The sequence below is a fragment of the Dama dama genome, chromosome 20 (assembly GCF_033118175.1).
Source record: "Dama dama isolate Ldn47 chromosome 20, ASM3311817v1, whole genome shotgun sequence".
NCBI lineage: Eukaryota > Metazoa > Chordata > Mammalia > Artiodactyla > Cervidae > Dama > Dama dama.
Genome location: NC_083700.1, coordinates 84,441,369 through 84,467,792, shown reverse-complemented (window position 1 = coordinate 84,467,792; position 26,424 = coordinate 84,441,369).

The window sequence follows — 26,424 nt, the reverse complement described above, 5'->3', positions numbered from 1 at the left end:
CTTGCCCCTAAGGAGCTCATGTTCTTCCCAGGATTAGATCTCTCCTGTTACTTGGCCATCATCCTTCTAGACTGTGGGTGTCTTGAGGACAGGGTATCTGTTTAATTCTCTTTGTACTTCCAGTGCTTAGCAACTGTACGGCACAGGAGTCCTTCAGGAAATGTGAAGCCATAGAGGAAACAAAGATGGAAAGAGGGAGGAAGGAAGGAAAAAAGAAATGAATTAATTTATTCCACAGTGATTTGCTAAGTGCTTACAATGTGCCAGGCCCTGAAATACAATGAATAGCACAGGTTACACACATGGAGGGTGTGTTTGTGTGTGTGTGTGTGTGTGTGTGCGCACACATGTGCATGAAGTCTGAGCAATTGGTGATGAATGCCTCAGAGTCCTGAGGACAAATCAGCAGATGCTCTCTTGACTTCAGCTTTCTGAACTAAAGCTTTCATAATCCAGACGAGAGAAGAGAAGGGATCTGTTTCAATGTTCGACTGAGTGATTGAGGGATGGTGTGAGAGGACTTTTCAAACAGTTTCTGAAAGCAGGTGATTTTTTGCAAATGAGGGCTTGTCGGCATATGGTATTTGGATGATATAATTTCTTTAATTGAAAGTGTTATCTTAACCAGAGAGTTTTGCAAAACCCCAAAACAAAGACATCTGTTGCTGTTTTTGTTCTTTTCCCCAGCAAACAATCTGGTGGTGAAAAATAGGAATGACTAAATGGAACGCCAGGGAAAATTGTGGACATGAAAAACAAACCCCTACATCTTTAAAAGGGGGGCAGTTAATCAAAGTACAAGGCAAGCAGCTTGTCACAAGAGCCTTCATGTGACATCTTGGGTCCTGATAGCTCTACTGCTTTATATATCAATAATTATTAAGAAAGAACCAAGGGGATGGGTTTGTGGCAAATTTAACGCATTTCTCTGTTGTTTGTGGACCTTAACTATCAGCTCTGTGTTGCTGGTGCCTTGGTTTGTCTCCGGGTGGAGACCCTTTGATCCACTGGTCTCCTGGACATCTGTTCCTGATGCTCCTCAGACTCAGGTGATCAAAACTGATCTTGTCAATCCACCAGAACAGCTTCTCATGAACTCTCCATTTTGGGGAGTGCCCCACCACTTATTCAGCCCCCCAGGACCTTCCCCCTCCTGGAGACCAGCACAAGCTGAAAGCAAGATGCATGGCGTCCCTTGGAAAGATCCTCCACTCTGCTCCCTTTTCCTCGCCCCCACTACCACAGCATCCCTCCCGCAGATCGCTGCCATGGCCTTGCCTCTCTCCAGACCTGTATCTCACCTTGACCTCTGAATCAGTCAGCCTCATGGCAGGAGGCAGAACTCATCTCACATGGTTCAACTGAAGAGCCATTAATGAAGGGACAGAGAGGTGGGGGCAGGGTTAGTGTCACGAACAAGGGATATCGAGGCGCCCAGAGACTAGTAAGTGCTGGAAGCTGTCACAACTTCTAGGACTGAAGAGACAAGGGAATAAATAAAGATGATGAAGCTCAGAGAGAACCAGAACCATGGAGGAAGGACTACTTGGTGGGAAGGCTATGCAGAAGCAGGGAGGGAGTGGGGAAGAAATCATATGATGACTGCTTCCTCTGCCCTGCTTGCTGGAGCTTCCTTCCCATTGTTTGAACACAGAAGTCCAGTTCTAGGGGGTGCAGAAGGTGCAGTCAGCAGAGGTCAGCCTCCTGGGGCACAGAGCTGCAGAGAAGGGCTGAGGTTGGATCTGGGAATATGGAAGAGAAGGACTGTGAATGCCTAGCCTCTCCCCTCTATCTGTTCTATACTCGGATATCCATGTGCTCATTCTAAGACCCTCATGATGCCTCTTCTTGAACTGAACCACTTTTTTGGTTTTTTTTCTTTTGAGTCATTTGCTTCCAATTCAGTCCACACACAGAGCATTCAGCATCACACTCGTGACTGGGAGTCGCCTCTCTAATTCATGTAACGTGTCACTCTTGGTCTCTTCTCTGAGACCACTAATCTCATGCTCTCCAGTGAAACCATCCTGTCCTTCAAACCCTCTCGTTAGCCCCTCCCCCACTCCCCCACCCCCACCAGGAGCTGAACCACTTCCAAAACTCTCCAAAGCTCCTTAAATTGGCATTGAATACTCCTTTGACCCTTTCTGACCTCCCTAGTCCTGTCTCTCACCACTCCTGGTCCTTATTCGATCAGTAGCTCTTCTGTATTACTCCTGAATACACCATGTTGGCCCAGATCTCCATGCCTTAGTAAATGTTCCCTTCGTTCCCTAGAATACCCTCTTCCTCCTGCCCAAACTTTCTCAACACCTGCCTGGGAAACTGCAAGTCTTCCAAACCTAGTTTAGCTGTCACCTCCTCCAGGAAGACTTCTCTAACTGTCCCACTCGCCTTCCTGAATTAATCACACCTGCCTCAGAGCAATCTTCATTATATCTATTTTTGCACTGTTGATACACCAGTGGATTGTTTTTAAACCTATCTGTAGCCCCCAGCCAGACTGGCAGCTCCTTGAAGGCAAAGACTATGTATCATGCATCTTCGCATCCCAGCTGATTGTCATAGTGCTTGGAACTTTAAATCTGTTCAATAAAGATTTAAGGAAGAAAAGAAAGTAATAGAAAGGAGGGAAGAGGGAGGAAGGAAGGAAATCATTTCATCTGCTCAAAACCTTTTCAAATACTTTGCCTCATCTGACCTTCACAAGCAGTTTAAATGCTGGGATAGGAATGTCTGGGTTTCCCTGGTGGCTCAGTGGTAAAGAATCTGCCTGCAATGCAGGAGATGCAGGTTCGCTCCCTGGGTGGAGAAGATCCCCTGGAGAAGGAAATGGCAACCCACTCCAGTGTTCTTGCCTGGGAAATACCATGGACAGAGGAACCTGATGGGCTACAGTCCATGGAGTTGCAAAAGAGTCGGACACGACTTAGGGACTAAACAACAGGAATGGTTACCTAGGATAGACACTAAGTCTCAGAAAAGATGGGAGGAGGCGGCAGTGAGAAGAGCTGAGAATTGGGAATCAGCAAATTGGATTTGAGCTCCAGGTCTCTAACTTATGGGATGTGAGTTCTTTTCTGAACTAAGAGCTTCTCTCTGAGTCTTTGCTTCATCTTTGCAAATTGGGCATAATAATGATTTTTACCTCCCAGAGCTGTGGGCGAGGCAATGTGTGAAGATGTTTCATGTACTACACAGGGACAGACAAATAAAAGGGATATTAGGACCACTTTTCAGCATGCACTGCCATTTTTAGTAGTTCTGATTGACTGATTGACATCTTCCCAGCTGTCCTACCTTTTATGCCCAAACGAACAGAAGGCTGAGAAGATTCTTCCCACAGTGGGAAAGTTTCTCCTTGGATTTTCGGAGTTGTAATGGAAGCCCCAGAAGACACCTGGAGACCACCTAGGCCAGTCGTTGGTCTGAAAATACTAAGGTCCCCCACTACCAGCTTCCATAACAAGAGGACACGGGTTTCACACATGAGTGGCCACTCACTCCAGTACAGCTGGCCCCTTCCTTCTTTGGAAGACTCTGGTTGTCAGAAACTTCTTCCTTTGAGCAAAATCTGTCTCTCTATAGTTTTTTCATGCTGTCTGTGGTTCTAGGCTTTGGGGCCACCCAGGAGAAGTCTATCTATGCTCATTCCAAGGGATGTCTCTTCTGAAATGAAGGCAACTCTGTTGTCCTCTAAATTGTTTCTAAGCCAAGTATTTCTCATCCTTCAGATGTTCTTCATCATAGAGTCTTTGGAATCTCTATTACTCTGAGGGTCTCATCAGAATTTTTCTGTCTGCTAGTAATTCCTCATTCAGACCTGTACCAACTCACTTGATTGCTTCTCTTTAGGATATCAACACCACAGCAAGCCACTGTATGTCTAAAATAATAACTCCATGTATGGGTGAGGGGCTCCTACGTCCAGATAGAATAATTGAGGTTCAGTGGAGTGCCTGCTTGCCCTACTTCATGTAGATGGTAAATAGCAATTCAGGGCTTATATCCAAAGCCATCTGGCTTCCAGAGTCCTGTGGTTTCTACTGCCAGTTATACTTTCTCTTGCTCTAGTCAAGAGATGGAAAAAAAGAATAGAAGTCTTCACTGGTTAATCTCCCCCCCTGAACAGCAGTCTCCTCCATGAGAAGATGTGATGGGGCTGGTTCCTAATCATCAGCAGTGCCTTCCACATAAGAAGCACTTGAAAAGTGATGCTCTCATCATCATCATCATTAATGCTTTCCAAAGCTTGCCAATTGATTAATTTTCCAAGTGATTCTGAGATCTCCATATAATACATAAGGAAGAGTTTGGGAATCGTGTTACTCAAACACGTTACTCAAAGTGTGATCTGTGTACCCGTGTCAGGTGGGTGTCAGTCTGCAAACTCTTATGTGTCCTTGATGAGATCAGTACAGAAATTGAGAGCAAATTGAGAAATATTATAGAAATTTGGCATCCCTATGGCATCCAATTATGTGATTTTGTATTTCACAAAAGATTGAGAATAAAAACCTGGTCCATCACCATAGACACTCTGAAAAGCAGGGACACAACCCATTTGGCCAATGGTTGGTTCTATTAGGTTGGCCAATGATTGGTTCTATTGGGTTGACCAAAGAGTTTGTTTGGGTTTTTCCATAAGATGTTGTGGAAAAACCCAAACAAACTTTATGGCCGGCACAGTAGTTCCTTTGTAGAAGAATTTGAACTTCATGTGGACAGCAGAGTCAGTTTAGCTCCGTTTGGCAAAGTGCCAGCCACACCTACTGTGTGTTGTGTGGTGTACCAGGAGCTGGGGGAATGCAGGGATGAGCAAGATGTTGGGCCTTCCACACGGAGCACTCAGCTCGACTGTGGGCACAGAAGAGACGCTCAGGAAATGCTGTTGAATTCAAGTTTTACTTGAATGTACATTTGCAATCCTGCAGGCTACTGAAAGAGGGGCTATCTTCAGGACTCCTCAAACCTGGTGGAGAATCCCTGAACGTGTGGCCTACAGTGGTGAGTTGTAAGCAATACAAAGCAGGCTTCCCTTTTGTGGATCTCTTAGTGTTTTGCAGAAAAGGAGAGATGACTGACCAAGACCCCCAATATTTAACCATGTACTTGCTTGGGCTGTTTTGTTCTCTTTTTCATCATGGTAGTCATATCTTGCCAATGGAGCTGCTTACTTTTGGAAAGTAGAGGCCACATCTTAAGACTGCATTGTTTCAAATTCAAAGACATACTTTATCTTTCAAATTTCATTTTTTCTGAAATCAATATGGATCTTACAATTGATATGTGCATATTACATAATTTTTCTTTTCCCTTCTCTTCAACCTAAAAGTTGTTTCAGCAATGTTTCTTAAAATCAATGTTATCTTAGAATTAAGAAATACTATAATTGTATATGTGAGAGAATACAGGTATTAACTAACCTTGTTGTGGTAATCATTTTGCAATATATGTGTGTATCAAATCATTACATTGCATACTTTAAACTTATACATGATATATGTCAATATCTTAATATATCTGGAAAAGAAAAAAAAAGAAATACTGAATTTCATGGTACTCAAATCACTCTCTGAACCTTGCTGGATACATATAGAATGCTCCATAAATATCCCCTGGTTGGTTTATTACCTTCTGGTTTTAGCAACATAATTTGGAGTCATCCTAGAGCAGTATCTTTGTTGTTGTTGTTTAGTGGCTAAATTGTATTGATTCTTTGAGACCCCATGGACTGTAGTCCACCAGGCTCTTCTGTTCATGGGATTCTCCAGGCAGGAATATTGGAGTGGGTTGCCATTTCCTTCTCCAGGGGATCTTCCTGACCCAGGGATCGAACTAAAGTCTCCATCATTGCAGGCAGATTCTTTACCACTGAGCCACCTGGGAATCCCTACAGTTGAAATATATATTTGTTTACTAATTTAACCCTAAGAGCAATCCTTTCTCACTAGTAGCTTTATTCCTGCTCTATGAATGAGGAAACTGAGGCTCAGAGGGGAAGCTATGGTTTGAGCAGGGCCAACAATGGGTTATTTGCTGAACTGAGAGTCCATACCCTTTCCACTGTTCCAAGTTGGTCATCTGCATGCCTTGCAAAGCCTGATTCAAAAGGTACTCTTTCAGAAAGATGTCTTTGATTCCTTTCTCCAAGTAATGGTGACCTTTATCTTCTCTATACCTCTCTAACACTCTTCCTGTGTTCAGCTAATAGCCTTAGTGCTTTATGCCTTACATTACAACATTTTATGCATGTTCTGGTTCCCACCATTAGATACCAGTTCCTTGGGAGGCAACTAAGAGACCAGCCTCTGCTAGGAGATGTTAGTACCTTTCCACAGATTTTATATTTCCTTTATAAAACACAATTTAAGGCATAACTCTGTCTAGGTGGCTTGTCTGTGATGGTAAGATGGGATTCTGGTTCCAACTGAGATTCTATCAGTCTATGTATCCTGGAGTGATTTACTGTTATTTTTTTTAAGCTTTAAAATAACACAGCTTTCTCTCTGACAGTTGTGAAGGTCAAGAATCCAAAATAATTCTTAAGGGGTTAAAATCAAGGTGAAAGGAGAGCTACTTACTTCTGAAGGCCCTGGGAGTGGTCCATTCCTTGCTGGAAGATTCTAGAAGCAGCCAGCATTTCTTGGCTCCTGACTGCATCATGGAGTGATTTACTTTTAAATTCAGCCTGCCTCATTGTGATTGTTTGTTTCCTAGAAGTAATGGGGGCCTCCTACAAGGAATGAGGATTGGGGGCTGTAAGTATAAGATACACAAATTTCCTCTCAATATAACAAAATGATATCACTAACAGTAATAAAAGTCAATGTTTCTGTAGCATTTTATAAATTAAAAACCACTTCCCATCTGTTTTGTTGTTTCATTCTCATAATGACCTTATAGGGTAGGTAGCCCTATACCCATAAAGGGAAACTGAAGCCAAGAGTTCTCCAAGGCCCCGACTGACAGCTGGTGAGTGGCAGAGCCAAAGCTAGAAAGCAGTCCTCAATCTCCATACTCACACTGCTTTTAACAATACAGGAAATGCTACTGTAGCAATTGTTATTCTCATAACAGTACTCTGTTGTTTAGTCACTCAGTTGTGTCTGACTCTTTGCTACCTCATGGGCTGTATCCTGCAAGGCTCCTCTGTCCATGGGCTGTCCCAGGCAAGAATACTGGAATTCTTGGTTGCCATTTCCTCCTTCAGGGGATCTTCCTGACCCAGGAATCAAACCCATGTCTCCTGCATTGGCAGGTGGATTCTTTACCACTGAGCCAGTTGGGAAGCCCAATTATATTAATACATGGATTTATATATGTTACAATATACACTATGTACTCTAGTTTTGCTTTCAAATTAATTCTAGTCTTTATAGTTTCTTTTCTATTTCCCATCACTCTTTCTCTAATGTGGAGGATTCATTTAGAACAACACTTTGGTAAAAATGTTTACAAGTTTCATCTTCTTATTAAAAATAGTAAATTATCTAAGTAGGGTTTTAGCATTCTAAAATATAATACTTTTGGTTATTTTTAAAAATTGCTCTTTTTTATGAGCAATGAGCTTGCTACTATATGTCTTCACTGTCCTGTTAATTTCATCAGTAAGAAATTATTAATTTTTTTTACCTTTTGCCATCTGGAAATTGCTTTGTCTAATTTTTAGCATCTCTTGCTTTCTTCTTATGTTTATCTGACTTACACGGTTGCATACTTATTATTTTAAACTTTCCATGACAGTTCATGTACCAGTCTTTTATATTAAAATATCACTGTTTTTAGTTTTAAAACCTAATCAGAGTGTTTTTATCTTTACAAGCTTTTTTTAATGTTTATTCATGTATGCTTTATAGCTCCTTTAGCATCCTGGTTAATAGGAGGTTTATAAGAGCTTCATGTCTTTTTCAATTTCAACTTTCATGAAATCTTATTTTATTACCTCCAACCTCCTCATCTACTCTTCCTTTTGTTTCCAAATCTCTGCTTATTTCCCCAAGGAAACCAGCAGATTGGATAGATCAGCAATTCAGTGATATATTTATATAAAGGTAGTACTTCTCAGACTTTTGTATATAAGAAACGTTTAAAAATAGTATATTTATGGATACCAAAGGACCTTATAAATATCATGTGCATTTGAATGAAAATAGAGAGGAATAATAAGTTTTCTGGATTATCTATTTGTTATAAGAAATGATCACATTTTGATCCATATGTTTAATGTACAATAAACATTGAATAATATCAGAAATATATGGTGCTTTTATAAGAAATATATGTAACAAAACCCAGCAATCATCCAAAAGGCAATATACATGAGCTGATTCAAGCTGTCTATGCATCATGCTGCCATGGAATATTCCAGGTTTGTGAGTCCACCAGGCATTTTAATGTAGGGTGTGCTATTTCTCCATTTCTTCTGACCAGACCAGATTATGCTTTAATATAGTGTAACCATATACTGTATTAAAGAATACACACACACACACTTTTCTTACATATATGTGAACAATAACAACAAATGTGTTAAATTATATTTTAGAAAAAAAATGCCAAGAATTTTTTTACTCTTTATTGATTACTTTTTCAGGACAACAATTATTCCATGGATCTCAAGATTTCACAGAATGTAATTTGGGAAAAGTTACCTTAGGAAAAACTAGACTGTAATCATTCTGGAAAAGATAAGACGACAGCGTGCTGATAAATGTCAAGAAGACGTTATTCATCCATCTAGGAACTCGTTCTTATGGCAGACACTTATGAAGCACTTACTCTGGGTCAGACGTTGTGCTCAACTACTACAGCTAAGATGCTGAACATGACATACTCCTGGCCCTTAAGAAGATCACTGTCTCAAGTGAGTGGTCATAGGAAGGTGTGATGGGTGCCATAGTAACAGGATAAAGCAATCATGGAGGTGCAAGAAGGCAGTCTTGTAGGAAGCCTGAATGACGAAGGAAACGTTTTTTGTTTGTTTTTTAATGCTTATTTATGATTTACTTATTTGAGTGTAGCAGGTCTTACAGCATGTGAGCTCTTCATTGCTGGCAGTTGGCTTCTCTGTAGTTGTGGCTTAGTTGCATGTGGCATATGGGATCTCAGTTCCCTGACCAGGGATCGAACACATGTCCCCTGTGTTGAAAGGCAGATTCTTAACCACTGGACGACTGGGGAAGTCTCAGAAAAGAGTTTCATAAAAGGGACACCAGGGCCACCACTCAAGCTCAGAGAGGAAGGTCCTTTAGCTGTGAGTGGTCTGTGAGGACACACCTAGCTGTCCATGGACCACAGAGCACATGATCTCAGTGGTAGTGTGAGCATCAGCCCCTCTCTGTTGAGCATCAGTGTCATGTGCCAAACTTATATTCTTGGGAGAGTTTCAAGAATTTGGGATGTGGTGGGTCCCAGGGGCCTCAGGCAGAAGATGATGGACAACATTGGTGATTTCTATTCATTAAACATCAAATATAGTTGAAAGGGGCCGTCCAGTGGCGAGTAGGGTACTATTCAATGGTGGTATATTTTCTCAGATGCTATTTGGGGTTTGACCCAAATGAGGTGTGAAATCACAGCTGCCTAAGAGCCATTATACCAAGGCTAGATGTCTTTTCTAAGCCCTAAAGATGGAATACTAGTAGATCTTTAGCTCATAGAAATGGCCTAATGATTATGTCCTAATGATTATGACTCTTAAGTCCTCTAGAAAGAAATTCACGTTGTGACCTTAGACAGTTCATCTCTCTGGGTGCTAGTTTCACTGTCTATAATTTGAGATTCACAAACAGGATCAGGGATGACAAATATGTGCCTGGTGTGTTATTATTCTGCATTCACACATCCAGGACAGATATCCTTAATCGATCTCTACATACCCTCTGGCTGAATCCGAACATGGACTCAGACTTCATCTCAACACTGCTCCACACTGTCGCTGTCAGATAAACCCTCGTGATTTCCCTAGGATCTGATGTTACTTTTGGTTCTAACATTTTGTTTTTAAGAAATGTAGGTAACTGTTCAGTGCATGTAGTCTGTATGTGAACAAAGAAAAGTTAAACCATCATGGCATGTTGAAATCCTGGAGGTAAGAATAATTTCAGTTTCTGTACCTTCAACAGGAATAAGAAGCAGCACGTATTTGTCTATTTTTTTACTTGAAATTGTATTGTACAACTGTGGGACGTTTTTGACACCCCTGGCCCCCCAAGTGTGCCTGGTATTTGCTGACAGTATCACATTTATGAGATCTAAATTTTTCAGAGTTGAGGGGTTGCTTGCCATTTAAAGAAAGGTTGTGGTGATTCCATCCAACAGACAACTCTTGTGTATTACAGGTAAGTACCCTGTGATTTTTCTGTGGTGTTTTTGAGCTCTGTTCTTCTTAAATGGAACATACTGAGTATTAGCTAAATTAAGTGAGTTCTTCACTGAGGACAGGAAATTTGCAGGTTTTCACCTTTTGGTTTTACAAAATAATTTTTAAAAGGTTTAAAATCCAGAAATATTAACCTTTAGTAATGATGTTTGGGGTGTGGTAAACTGGTACCTGTGTCTGAGTGTTCAAAACCTCCCTTCTGCATAGAGATTGAGTTGCTCCCTGTCCTGAAGACTAATCCAAGCTTAGAACATTCTCCCAGCCACAGCAACTCCACTGAGCTGGGAGAAGTGAATTGGTTCAGTCCCATAGCAGGAAATACCTAGCCTACCTGAGCCCCGGAATACATACTAAGTGTCCCCTAAAGAATTACTTCCAGGTTCTGGGAAGAATCCCAAAGGTGAGAGAAATTTGGAAAAAAAAAAAAAAAAGGAATCCTTTTCCTTCACCCTTTGGCATCGTCCTGCTCTTCTGATATCAACATCCTTCTCCTAGAGCCTGGCTTACTCCAACTCTCAAGGGGCAACATGGTCTTGTCTACAGGGAGCTTAAAATCTTCAGGGAAAGTCAACCCTATTAGAGGAAACTGTACAGTCATTTGTTCACTTAACATGTGTCTTACTGTTGACCTCCTATGTTCCAGGTATAGAGGAAGGCAGAGATGATGATGATGTTGCCTTCTCTGCTGTCAAGGAGATCAGCCTAGGAGAGGAAGTAAGCCAGTGAATCAGGTGGTGCTACAGCGGCAGAGGCTTACAGTACAACAGGAACACAGGGGGATGGGTGTGATCCATCCCTAGGATGGGATGACCTTGGGATTGGCCAAGACACCTGGGGAGATGCTGACCATCTGAGTTTGATGGATTAGCAGGAGCTGGCTACTGTAGGGACAGAGAAACCAAAATGCAGATGTAGAGATTACAAATGTTAGGGCTTGTCTCTAGTCTTAAGAAACTTTCCATCTTCTAGCAGCAGGACTAGACATCATTGCTGAGTTCAGATGGGTCAACAGACGTTTATAGAGTTTTTGTTATGTACAGCAGTGAAAGACTGCTAAATGAGAACACTAAATGATGTCTGATTAGGTGCCCATTCTAGGGATAACAGTGGAAACAGTGGCTGACTTTATTATTTTGGCCTCCAAAATCAGTGCAGATGGTGATTGCAGCCATGAAATTAAAAGATGCTTACTCCTTGGAAGGAAAGTTATGACCAACCTAGACAGCAGAGACATTATTTTGCCAACAAAGGTCCGTCCAGTCAAGGTTATGGTTTTTCCAGTAATCATGTATGGTTGTGAGAGTTGGACTATAAAGAAAGCTGAGCACTGAAGAATTGATGCTTTTGAACTGTGTTATTGGAGAAGGCTCTTGAGAGTCCCTTGGACTGCAAGGAGATCCAACCAGTCCATCCTACAGGAGATCAGTCCTGAGTGTTCATTGGAAGGACTGATGCTGAAGCTGAAACTCCAATATTTGGCCACCTCATGCTAAGAGCTGACTCATTTGAAAAGACCCTGATGCTGGGAAAGATTGAGGGCAGGAGGAGAAGGGGACAACAGAGGATGAGATGTTTGGATGGCATCACTGACTCAATAGACATGGGTTTGGGTAGACTCTGGGAGTTGGTGATGGACAGGGAGGCTTGGTGTGCTGCAGTTCATGGGGTCACAAAGAGTCAAACACAACAGTGGCTGAACTGAACTGAGCTGAACTGAACTGAACTGAACTAGGGATAACATTATATTCTAAATGGTGGGAAACAGACCATGTGTGGTTGGACATACTTTGCTCTGAAGATGCAGGTCATTCATCTGTTCAGAAGATGTGGCCAAGGCCATATGATCTACTGAGGGATCATCCCATGATGGAATTCTAACCCAGCTAGGATGACCAATTTTAGGACAGCATTCCTGCGCTGAGTTCATCTTTCCCATCTGTACATGTTTCTGTGGCTCCAGGAGTCACATTGTATGAAAGGTGTTTATTCCAGAGTCTGCATCTGCAGCAGTCAGTTCTTTGCTCCACCCAGCACCTACTGAGAGACAAGGGCAAGTGGATTGAATAGGGAAGAGTCAGAAAGTGCAAAGGGTTTTAAGAACACATGCTGGCTTCCCTGGAGTCTCAGTGGTGAAGAATCCACCTGCCAATGCAAGAGACACAGGCACGATTCCTGATCTGGGAAGAACTCACATACTGCAGAGAAACTCAGGCCCTGAGCCACAACCATTAGGGCTGTGCCCTAGAGCCCAGGAACAGCAACTATTGTGCCCATGTGCCACAACTACTGCCCGTGCACCTTAGAGCCTGTGCTCTGCAACAAGAGAAGCCAGCACAATGAGAAGACTGCACACCGCAAGTAGAGAGTAGACCCTGCTGTCTGCAGCTAGAGAAAGACCTACACAGCAACGAAGGCCCAGAATAGCCAAAAATAAACAAATAAATAAATAAACCATTTCCTCTCTTTGCAACACAACTACAATAACACATGCTAACCCTGATTTTTGTAGCCATCATAGTCAACAAAATAATCCAAAATGCAGTGCTTGGATGTAATCTCAAAAATGACAGAATGATCTCTGTTCATTTCCAAGGCAAACCATTCAATATCACAGTAATCCAAGTCTATGCCCTGGCCAGTAATGCTGAAGAAGCTGAAGTTGAATGGTTCTATGAAGAACTACAAGACCTTCTTGAACTAACACCCAAAAAAGATGTCCTTTTCATTATAGGGGACTGGAATGCAGAAGTAGGAAGTCAAGAAACACCTGAAGTAACAGGCAAATTTGGCTTTGGAGTACAAAATGAAGCAGGGCAAAGGCTAACAGAGTTTTGCCAAGAGAACGCACTGGTCATAGCAAACACCCTCTTCCAACAACACAAGAGAAGACTCTACACATGGACATCACCAGATTGTCAACACCAAAATCAGATTGACTATATTCTTTGCAGCCAAAGATGGAGAAGCTCTATAGAGTCAGCAAAAACAAGACTAGGAGCTGACTGTGGCTCAGATCATAAACTCCTTATTGCCAAATTCAGACTTAAATAGAAGAAAGTAGGGAAGACCACCAGATCATTCAGTTATGACTTAAATCAAATCCCTTATGATTATACAGTAGAAGTGACAAGGCTTTGACAGTCTGGATCACAAGAAACTGTGGAAAATTCTTCAAGAGATGGGAATACCAGACCACCTGACCTGCCTCCTGAGAAATCTTTACGCAGGTCAAGAAGCAACAGTTAGAACTGGACATGGAACTACAGACTGGTTCCAAACTGGGAAAGGAGTACATCAAGGCTGTATATTGTCACCCTGCTTATTTAACTTACAGGCAGAGTACATCATGCAAAATGCCAGACTGAATGAAGCACAAGCTGGAATCAAGATTTCTGGGAGAGATATCAATAACCTCAGATATGCAGATAACACCACCCTTATGGCAGAAAGTGAAGAAGAACTAAAGAGCCTCTTGATGAAAGTGAAAGAGGAGAGTGAAAAAGTTGGCTTAAAGCTCAACATTCAGAAAATTAAGATCATGGCATCCTGTCCCATCACTTCATGGCAAATAGATGGGGAAACAAGGGAAACAATGACAGACTTTATTTTGGGGGGCTCCAAAATCATTGCAGATGGTGACTGCAGCCATGAAATTAAAATACACTTGCTCCTTGGAAGAAAAGCTATGACCAACATAGACAGCGTATTGAAAAGCAGAGACATTGCTTTGCCAACAAAGGTCCATCTAGTCAAAGTTATGGTTTTTCTTTCTTTCTTTTTTTTCCCCCCAGGGCAGAAAAAGCTATGGTTTTTCCAGTAATCATGTATGGATGTGAGAGTTGGACTGTAAAGAAAGCTGAGCGCCAAAGAATTGATGCTTTTGCACTGTGGTGTTGGAGAAGACTCTTGAGAGTCCCTTGGACTGGAAGGAGATCCAACCAGTCCATCCTAAAGGAAACCAGTCCTGAATATTCATTGGGAGGACTGATGCTGGGAAAGATTGAAGGTGGAAGGAGAAGGGGATGACAAAGAATGAGATGGTTGGATGGCATCACTGACTCAATGGATATGAGTTTGAGTAAGCTCTGGGAGTTGGTGATGGACAGGACAGCCTGGTGTACTGCAGTCCATGGGGTTGCAAAGAGTTGGACACGACTGAGTGACTGAACTGAACCCTGAGTTTTACACAAAGTTTAGACTTCCTCCTTGATCCAAACAACAGTGATCATAAAAGCCAATAGCAACAACAAAAACATCTAAGGCAACAAAGAGCAACAAAAATAATTCATTCCTAATGTTGAATTAGGTGAGCCTTTTGAAGCAGCTAAGCATCTCCTTGGAGAACTGTTATCATGTTGGTCCCTGAATTCCTGCATCAAGCACCTGGCTTCTGGAGAGGACCAAACTGTGCTGGATGTCAACCAAACCATGAGTGTGGAAGTTAGGGGCACAATGACACAAGCTCTGGAAGTGCTTGACAGGTTTGATAGACATTTATTGAGCATTGACTATGAGCTGCATATTAAAGAGTTAAAAACAGCATATGTTTTGGTCTGCAAAACACTCATTTTTCAAGGGTACTAGAATTTATTGATAGTCTATGGTATGTGGATGCATTTCTTTATCTGTTTGTTCTTGTAAGGATCCTGACAACGTATACTTTTTTACTATTTATTTATTTGACTGTGGTGCATGGGATCTTGGCTGAGTCCCACGGGACCTTTTGTTGCAGTGCATGGACTCTCCAGTTGTGGTGCTGCAGCACACCGGCTTAGCTGGTCCACAGCACGTAGGATCTTAGTTCCAGGACTAGGGATTGAACCTTCATCCTTTTCATTGCAAGGCAGGTTTCTTAACCGCTGGACCACCAGGGAAGTCCCAGGATCCTAACAACTTATGTAAGAGAAGATGATGATGAAAGGTGAGCTCCCAGGGTGTATGTAGGGGCAAAGACTCTTACTTTTGACCTTTACTTTTCCTCCACCATGCTGAGGAAGCTTTTGATTGCACCAACAGTAGGAGTTGGGAGTGACTGCAGATGGAGCCTGAGAGAGGTGAAGAGCACCAGATCCTTGGGCTTTCAGAGGTGCTATCTCCCTTCAAGGTCACAGAATTCCCATTTCAGAGATGAAGACACTGAACCTCCCTGAGACTGGGAGACTGGCCCAGAGTCACTTTGCTTCAAAAACGATATAACAATGATCATAGGTTGGTCTTCGTTTAATCCCCCATCTTCTATCCTGATGAAGAGTTAATGGCCCCTCTGCTCCTCTCTCTGGGGGAAGCCAGGCCCTTCGTCTTCACTGCCTTACCTGTTCAGGGTGCAGCGGCGACCACTACCCTGGGAGCTCAGCACCTCTGAGTTTCTGCTCAAAGCTGTATGGCTTTGAGGAAGTCACTCAACAGTCCAGCTCAGAGTCACTTCATTATAAAACAGGAATGGTGCTACCCAGATTCAGATCTTGATTCTGTCACCTTCTGGCTTTGTTTCTTTGGACTTCAGTTTCCTTGTCTGTGAAACAGGGTAAAATCGTATCAGGTAGGTAACATGAGCTAAAGTGTATGAAGGTGACCTGCCAAACCCCCAGCGCCTAGTTGGCACTCATTAACTGTGCATTTCTCCCCTGTTTTAGGCAACCTGGCTTTCAAAGAACTCACCAGAACTTACAGGAAACATTTGGGCTAAGGGTGTCTCTGTTTTCACCTCCCTCTCATTCTGTCCCTCCCCTAACCTCGCCACTCTTAATGTCTTTGTTTCTTATCTCCATTGTAGGTCTCAGCGTGGTTGACTGGGGAGGGGACAGAGCAAAGCCATAAAGAGAAGTCTTGAGGTAGTTGGGCCCCTGGGAGGGAGAGGGGGCAGGTCTCATTCTATTTGTACAGGTGCATTGTAATGCTGCCTGTGGTGTGAACATTTTCCACTTCATTACTCCTGGCCTGGACCCAGGCCCCGTCTGCTCCCCTGGCCCCTGCCTTGGTTTAATTTCAGCGGTTCCTGGCCTTTGGAAGGCAGCAGTCACAGAAAGGAAAACAAATGAGGTCGCCATAAACATTTCTGCACATTGCCCAACTCGGGCAGATGGGTACATTCATAGAGCAGGAGAGGGGGCCGGCTTGGCTGTGCCCCCATCAGAGCACCTCAATCCCCAAGAGCTTCCGTGTGCTGAGCTCGTTCTTTTTAACTGGAGTTGGCTTAGGTGTAAGGTGTAAACATGGGCCATAACAGAGACCCAAATGCCCAGGACACTGCTGGTGGAGTCTCTAAGAGACAATTGAACAGAATAAATAATAGCTAATATTTATTGAACACTTACTATGTGCTAGATGCTGTCCCATGCACTTTAGATGGATTTTAGAGCGAGGTTGTTGTTCAATTGCTAAATTGGTCTGACTCTTTGCAACCCCATGGACTGCAGCATGCCAGGCTCCTCTGTCCTCCACTGTCTCCCATCCTGTTATTATTCTAATTTTTTGCAGATGAGGAAACTGAGGCACATAATGTGATTCATAAATAGCAGAGGTAGATTTTGTCCCCAAGTTTGACTTCAGAATCTGCGTATTTAAGTACTGTCCTATGGTGCCTTATAACACATTCTATATGCTTATATTTTGATGATGAGGAACCTTGAGGTATGAGTTATACAGTTACAGAATGATATAACTTGGACCCATTGATTTTCACAGTTGGATTGGACCATAGGTGATAAAACCTGATGATGCTAGGGTTCTCCTTATCCACACTCTGCTTACATTCCTCCACTGGTGGGAAGCTCACTACTGTATGAGGCATCCCATTACATTACATGACTATTTAACTCAATGGCAGTGCTAATGACTGTACAAAATGCAGCTTTTTCCTAATCATGTTGATTATCTGTAAAAGAGCTAATTCATGCAACTGTGCCTAGAACACTGTCGGCATTTAGTAAATCTTTATTCCTTTCCCCCTTTCTCCTTTGTCATTTGCAAATTAAAAAGGGAGATATTGTTTACTTACCATACTATCAGGAAAGTATATTCACAAGATAACATGAAGCTTATGCCTCATGTGAAAGGTGAAAGGTTTAGTAGGACAGGAAGATCCAGTTCTCACCCTCTCTTTTTTTTATTTCTCCTTGCTTTCCCAAGTAGTTTGTGAATACACATATACCAGTCATTTGCTAGTCATAGGGCTGCAGAATGGAGAAATATCAATAACCTTAGATATGCAGGTGACACCACCCTTATGGCTTAAAGTGAATAGGAACTAAAGAACCTCCTGATGAAAGTGAAAGAGGAGAGTGAAAAAGCTGGCTTAAAACTCAGTGTTCAAAAAATTAAGATCATGACATCCAGTCCCATCACTTCATGGCAAATAGGTGGGGAAACAGTGGAAACAGTGACGGACTTTATTTTCTTGGCCTCCAAAATCACTGCAGATGGTGACTGCAGCCATGAAATTAAAAGACACTTGCTTCTTGGAAGAAAAGCTATGACCAACATAGACAACATATTAAAAAGCAAAAACATTACTTTGCCAACAAAGGTCCGTCTAGTCAAGGCTATGGTTTTTCCAGTGGTCATGTATGGATGTGAGAGTTGGACTATAAAGAAAGCTGAGCACTGAAGAATTGATGATTTTGAACTGTGGTGTTGGAGAAGACTCTTGAGAGTTCCTTGGACTGCAAGGAGATCAAACCAGTCCATCATAAAGGAGATCAGTCCTGGGTGTTCACTGGAAGGACTGATGTTGAAGCTAAAACTCCAATACTTTGGCCACCTGATGCAAACAGCTGACTCATTTGAAAAGACCCTGATGCTGGGAAAGATTGAGGGCAGGAGGAAAAGGGGACAACAGAGGATCAAATGGTTGGATGGCATCACCAACTCAATGGACATGAGTTTGAGCAAGCTCCAGGAGATGGTGAAGGACAGGGAAGCCTGGCGTGCTGCAGTCCATGGGGTCACAAAGAGTTCTACACCACTGAGTGACTGAAAAACCTGTCTCTGGGGACTTCTGTCTCCTCTGGGAGCCAGCCACGTAAATAACCCACAGTCAGAAGTGTGTAGAAATGCTAGGGAAAGTCAGCAGTAGGAGGAGTGGCCATCTCACGGTGTTTATCAAGGTAGGGTCTCCAAGACCCAGTGGTAATATTTTTTCATCTCCTGGTAAACTCACTGTATGTAATTGAAAGAAATGTTTGCATTTTAAAGCAGTTTAAAACTACCCCCAAACATTTAATTGTGTTAATTGGGGGGCATGTTATTATAGTAGAAGACACACCAGGGGTTGAAACTGATCCTATTACTCTCATCTTCTCAAGGACATTGTCCTCTGTCCCTCTCCAGCAGGCTGTAACAGTAACAATCTGTGAAGGCAACCATCTTTAAAAAGAAAGCTTCCATTGGTCTCAATTCTCTGTTCCTCTTTTTTTTTTTTTTTAATTTTTTGAACTTTTTTTTTTTGTATTGGGGAATAGCCTATTAACAATGTTGTGATAGTTATAGTTTCAGGTAAACAGTGAAGGGAATCCAACCGTACATATACATGTATCCATTCTCCCCCACACTCCCCTCATCCAGGCAGCCACATTACATTGAACAGAGTTCCCTGTGCTATACAGTAGGTCTTTGTTGGTTATCCATTTTAAATAAAGCAGTGTGTACATGACCTTCCCAGACACCCTAACTGTCCCTTCCCATCAGCAACCGAAAGTTCGTTTTCTAAGTCTGTGAGTCAACATGGATGGACCTAGACAGTGTAATACTGAGTGAAGTAAGTCAGGGAAGGAGAAATATTGTATGGCATCCCTTATATGCGGTCAGTAAAGGATCTGTCTGCAGTGCAGGAGACCTGGGTTCTATCCCTGGGTCAGGAAGATCTGCTGGAGAAGGGAATGGCTACCCACTCCAGTATTCTTGCCTGCAGAATCCCCATGCACAGAGGCAGGCTACAGTCCATGGGGTCATAAAGAGTTGGACAAGACTGAAGGACTAATACTGCTAACACTACTAAAAAGAAATGATGCAAATGAATTTACTTACAAAACAGAAAGAGACTCTGTTCCTCTTTCCAGACACACTCTCCAAAGAGGTGAATCTACTCTCAGTCTCCACTTTCTCCCTTATATTCTCTCCTGAACCCACTCAATCAGGCTTTTGCCCTCACCACATCACTGAAACAAACATTGTCAGTGTCATGATCTGCCATTTCCAGAGAGAGGGAATTGTGCCAAATTAGAAGTTCCTCACCCTAACTCATCACCAGTTTGACCTTGCAGGCCACTCTTTTCTTGAAACTCTTTCTTCACTAGGGCTGGAATCTTTGGATTTTCCTCCTTAAGGGAACTCTTCTGCACAGCTTTCCCGCTGGTCCCTTGCTCTCCATTAACTCTAGCCTTTGGAATGCTCCATGGGTTGATGCTCTCCTCTATCTCCCCTCATTCCCTTGAGGATTTCAATCCTGAAAGTGAAAGAAAGAAAGAAAAGTGAAGTCGCTCAGTCATGTCCAGTGCTTTGCGACCCCATGGACTGTAGCCTACCAGGCTCCTCCATCCATGGGGTTTTTCAGGCAGGAATACTGGAATGGGTTGCCATTTCCTTCTCCAGGGGATCTTCCTGAACCAGGGATTGAACCCGGGTCTCCCACATTGTAGGCAGACGCTTTTACCATCGGAGTCACCAGGGAAGCATTTTCAATCCAGGCCGATGGCTTTAAAAAACATGTGTTCTGAAAGTGTTAGTCACTCAATCATGTCCGACTCTTTGTAACCCCATGGACTGTAGCCTGCCAGGCTCCTCTGTCCATGGAATTCTCCAGGCAAAAATACTGGAATGGGTAGCCATTCTCTTCTCCAGGGGATTTTTCTGACCCAGGGATCAAACCCAGATCTCCTGCATTGAAGTTGGATTTTTTTTACTGTCTGAGGGCTTCCCTACTGGCTCAGCTGGTAAAGAATCTGCCTGCAATGCTGGAGACCTCAGTTCGATCCCTGGGTTGGGAAGATCCTCTGGAGAAGGGAATGGCTACCCACTCCAGTATTCTAGCCAGGAGAATTCCATGGACTGTGTAGTCTATGGGGTTGCAAAGGGTCAGACACAACTGAGCAACTTTCACTTCACTTAGCTTCCACCAGGGAAGTTGAAGAATGGTGAGTAAATATCTCCAGCTTGCCTTTCTCTCTACCTTCTCTGTTTTTACCATTGGTTCTCCAACATACATCTCAAAGTACCATACTTAAAACAAAACTTTTTATCATCACCCAGCACCTGCTCCTTCTCTAGAATTTCCCATCTGGAAATGGCAATTTAACTCTCCTTGTGACTCAGACCGAGAGCTGTGGTGTCATCATTGCCTCCTTCTGCTCACACTCCGCTTTCAGCCACCAGCAAATCCTGTTGCTTCTTTCTGAGAAGCAGATCCAGACTCTGCCACCTCTCACCGTCCCACTGGCACCCGCTCTGTCTGAGCCACAGTCCTCTCCCGCCTCGGTTGTGGCAAGAGCTTCCTAACCGACCTCCCTGTCCATCCATGCTGCCCAGACGATTGCTCACTTTGGAGCCAAAGGGATCTTTTAGAAAGTCACATCATAGCACCCCACTCCTTTGCCCAACACCCTCCAATGGCTCCAGTCTCTCTCTGGGTGGAACCCAAAGTTCATTCCATCCCCCAAGAGACACTTATGAGCTCGACCCCTCACTTCTTCTCTGGCTTCAGCTCCTGTCAGTCTCCTCGTCCTCCTGTTCGTACTAGCCACACTGGTCATCTGCCTCCTCCACAGATGTGCCAACAGTGTTCCCACCTCCAGACCTCATGGGTTTCCCTGGTAGCCCAGCTGGTAAACAATCTACCTGCAATGCAAGAGACGCTTGTTTGATTCCTGGATTGGGAAGATGTACTAGCAAAGGGAAAGTCTACCCACTCCAGTATGCTGGCCTGAAGAATTCCATGGACGGTATAGTCCATGGGGTCGCAAAGAGTCAGGCACGATTGAGAGACTTTCACTTTCTTTTCAATACGTCAAGCCTTCTTCTCCCTCCTAGCTGGATGTTCTACTGTAGTTCCCACGTGGCTGGCTCCTCGCTTCTCTCAGGTCTCCGCAGATAGGACTTCCCAGATGATTCTATTAAAAAATGATACTCAGCATTAATATTTTCTTCCTTCTGCCTATTTCTTCTCCACAGTGCTTATCCTTCTCTGATAGAGTATGTTTTTATGTGATTGTTAACAGAATGATTTTTCCTCTGGAAATTAAGCTTCTTAACAAGTTTGTTTTGTTCACTGCTTTTCTCCCAGTATCTAGAACAATGTTGGCACATAGTAGCTGCTCAAGAAATATTTTTGGAAATAAGAAGTTGGGAACTGGGTGTTTGAATCCCAGCTCTGCCTCTAATTCCCTCTATGACCCAGAGAAATCACTTCCCTTTGTGCCTTAACACCTTCGACTTAGAGTGGAAACAATGTCTTGGCCTTCCAGGTTCAGCAGAGTTAAGAAAGTCCAGTGAGATTGTGAAATCCTTGGATTGTGAGAGCATGCTATAATGAAGACACGACCTATAAAATCAGTGAAAGATCAGTTACTCCCCATTTTGTCCAAATCAATAAATGTGTCTTGGATATGAGAAGAGCGTTATGAAAATACATAGGATTCTTCTTCATCTTTGGGGGCTTTGTTTGGAGTACCCCAGGATGAAGAAGAGGGGGAAAGGAATTTTTATAGGATGATTGGTCTCCACTGGGAACCAGGCAGGGGACATGGGGTGTGAACCAACCTACTATTAATATTTAATATAGCTCTGCCTGGTAGGTTACATGAGCTCCTGGAGGGCAGTGTATGTGTGTGCATTTTAAATTGAAGTGTAGGTGATTTATAATGCTTCAGGTGTATAACAAAGTGATTCAGTTATACATGTAGATATATCTATTTTTCAGATTCTTTTCCATTATAGGTTATTACAAGATATTGAATATAGTTCCTTGTGCTATACAATAGGCTCCTGTTATTTATCTATGTTATATATTGTATGGATAGTCCCTTACATATGAACCTTCAAGTTTCAAGCTTTCCAAGATGTGAACGTGTGTGTTCCCATGTCTAGTCATGTAAGTTAGCTCTGTTTGAGGGGGCACCATTAGGTTTCGGGGCATAGGACCTGAGCATAAAACAGTACAGGAAGGTTGCAGCAGCCGTTTGGGATGCAATTCAGTGCTACCATGTCATCTATGATAAGAAAAAAAGAGCTACTATTCAGATAAGAAGGTAGATAGAACTGAAGCCAGCAAGAAACCAGAACCTGTGCCAGTAATGTCAGGCGTGAGTGAAATTGCAGCTTGCCCTCCGTCTCCTATTGCTGACGATCCTTCAGCCCCACAGTCTCCCACCTCCTCTCTCTCCCCAGTCAGTGACTCTTGCGTGTTCACTCAATGCCAGCCTCTGTATGTACTGTACTGTACCACTGCACTTTTCAAGATTATGAGATTACAGATGTGTTATTTTTTGTGTGTGTTTGCTTTTTATGTATTCATTTGTCTGAAAAATATTGTAAACCTATTATGTGTGCTAAGTCACTTCAGTTGTGTCTGACTCTTTGCAACCCTATGGACTGTAGCCCACCAGGCTCCTCTGTCCATGGGATTCTCTTAGGCAAGAATACTGGAGTGGGTTGTCATGCCCTCCTCCAGGGGATCTTCCCAACCCAGGGATAGAACCCACATCCCTTATGTCTCCTGCATTGACAGGCAGGTTCTTTACCACTAGCGCCTCATGGGAAGAAGATTCATTGTGGAGGGTGGTGGTTTAGTCGCTAAGTAGTGTCCAACTCTTTCGACCCTATGTACTGTAGCCCGCCAGGCTCCTCTGTCCATGGAATTTCCCAGGCAAGACTACTGGAGTGGGTTGCCATTTCCTTCTCCAGGGGATGTTCCCAACCCGGGGATCGAACCTGCCTCTCCTCCATTGCAGTCAAAATCTTTGCCAACTGAGCTATCCAGGGAAGCCCATTACAGTTCAGTACTATATAGCTGATTGTGTTAGTTGGGCACCTAGGCTAACTTTGTTGGACTGAAGAACAAACTGGGCTTACCTATTCGATCTCAGAACAGAACTCATTTGCATTAGGAGAATTACTGTACTGTGTACCTTTTTACTTATCTTAAAACTGGAAGTTTGTATCTCTTGACCACTTTCACCCATGTTGCCCACACCCCACCTTCTATTTCTGGCAACCACCGATCTGCCCTCTGTGTCTCCAAGTTTGTGTGTTTGTTTTGGATTTCATATATGAGTGGTATGATACAGTATTTGTCTTTGCATAATGGGCTTCCCTGGTAGCTCAGTTGGTAAAGAATCTGCCTGCAATGCAGGAGACCCTGGTTTGATTCCTGGGTTGGGAAGATCCCCTGGAGAAGGGAAAGGCTACCCACTCCAGTATTCTGGCCTGGAGAAGTCCATGGACTGTATAGTCCATGGGGTCACGAAGAGTCAGACATGACTGAGCAACTTTCGCTTTACTTCACTTCAATGCTATCAAGGTCCATCCATGATGTTGCGAATGGCAGGATTTCCTCCTTTTTTAAATAGCTAAATAGTCTTTCATATTATTATATGAAATAATGTATGGTATAAAGTACATACTACATTTTCTTTATCCATTCATCATTGACTCATGCAGTGATAGACACTTAGGTCGTTCCCATGTGAATAGCCATGTGTTTTTAACTTTGCAATTTCAGCATCTATTTCAGAGTGGGAAATCAGTGAGTTTACTGGATTAAGAATTGGGTTTAATTTAAATGAATTTTTTGTTGTTGTTATTAAGGAGAGGACTCATTGACTGGAATTGACTTGTCCAAGGTCACCCGGGTAAGTGGCACTGTTGTCCTGCACCAGAACCAGAGTTAGGACACCATGCTGCTAAGCTCTGCGGCAACATCAGGCTGCTTGATTTGGGATAAGTCTCTTAAAAACTGTCCTGGGCAGTTGCTACAGCTTTTGCACACATAACTTTCATGAGAGCCAGCAGTAGTCTAGGTGCGGCCAGCATAATAGCTTCTGTTTAATGCCTTTTGAAAGGAGCCCAGAAAACTCTCCAGTTAGACAGCAAGGGAAAGGTGCAGGAGAAAGCCTTCTTCCAATCAGGCCTGTCTTTGCAGCACCTCCCAAGTTTCGATGTGCAGTTTCAAGGTTTCACTATGGCCAACACCGTTGCCCTGGAGACACAACAACAAATACTGGGAGGCTGGTAACACATCCCCTCCCCCACCCCCTACCAAGCCTAGTAAAGGATGTTTGGGACAAGGCCCCTGCCCATCAGGCTGCTGTTTGCAGCTGAATGCGGCCTTTGTGACCGGCCTCCTGGCCTGCCACCAGGCTCCAAAGAGATGATTCGGCCCAGATCTTTCTAAATAGTGTTTGTGTTTTAGTTGTCCACAAGGAATGGAGGGAAAGCTCTACATAATTTTAAGGAAATCATCCAGCCCTGTCTGGTTGACAAGACAAAAATGATGCTAAGTCTCACTTTGCAAATACCTCCAGGACATCCTGGAAGGAAAAGGCAAGTTCACCCTCACTGGGCATGTTCAAGGGACTCTGGTCTCCTAGGATCTTTGCCACTGCAGGGACAGTTACTCCCAGCTTACCAGTGAAGTTCACGATCAAGGAAAGGCCACAAGTTGCTTTGGGACATCACGTTAGCTAGCGGTGCTACTGAGGCTGACATGTCCCGGCATTATGAATTTTATTAGTATTTTTGTAAAGTTCCCTAGACTTCTGTTGCACAATGGCTGGCAACTTTTCAGAAACTCTCTCCGTGCACTGTGCTGAGTCAATTTTGAGAGAAAAAGAATATCGTCAACCAGAGAATTTAAGCCTCAAGCTGGGAGTTCATTTCATTTGCTCATGGGAACCTGATCTGCCTCCTTATCTCTGCAGGCCGGGCATCGTGCGATCTTACCAGACTAAGCGGGGCCATGCTTACCAGGTGGCTCCAGTTCTGTTTGGGCGTGGGGAGTGGGAAGGAGGTGGTGAAGGATACTTGACTTAACAGCAGGTGTTACTTTGAGGGCTAGAAAGGTGCCATTGTCTCCTCTGCGATAAACTGCCGCTTTTCACCTGCTGGCGAGTCACAAATTCACTTACCATTAAAATACTGGATCATTACTTCATTAATCTAATACATCTTTTTTAAATGCTTACTGAGGGTCAAGCTCTGGGCCAGGTATTGTGGATAGAGAAATGAATAATATTTGTTTAACAAGCACAAATCGAGTGTCTGCTCTGTGCAAGGTTCTATGTATGTTAGGCCCTGAGGAGACCACACTTGTCCTCTCCTCAAGGGAGCTGCTTGTGGATAAGCCACGTAAACAGATTCTTGCCATGGGAAAGATTACTTCTTCTCTTGTAAGGACAGGGTGCCAGGGGAGCACCCAGAAAGGGCGCATACATCAGTCCCAACTTGTAAGATCTACCTCAGTAGCCAGCAGCCACTTTAAACGTATCTGCCAAACGGAGTTGTTCTGTAAATGTAAAAAAAAATACTGGATTTCAAAGTCTAAGTATGAGTAAGTGAAGTAGGTTAGACAGAGAAAGACAAATACCATGTGATATCACTTATATGTGGCATATAAAAAGAAATGATACAAAGAAACTTATTTACAAAACAGAAATATACTCATAGACCCAGGAAACAAGGTTACCAAGAGGAAAGTCAGGGAGGGATAAATTGGGAATTTGAGATTAAAAGATATACACTATTACATATAAAATAGATAACCAGCAAGGACCTACTGTATAGCACAGGGAACTAAATTCAATATCTTGCAATAACCTATAATGGAAAAGAATCTGAAAAATAGTATGTTTATGTATATTCAGATGAATCACTTTGCTATACATCTGCTGCCGCTGCTGCTGCTAAGTCGCTTCAGTCGTGACCGACTCTGTGCGACCCCAGAGACGGCAGCCCACTCGGCTCCTCTGTCCATGGGATTCTCCAGGCAAGAATACTGAAATGGGTTGCCATTTCCTTCTCCAATGCATGCGTGCTTGCTAAGTCACTCAGTC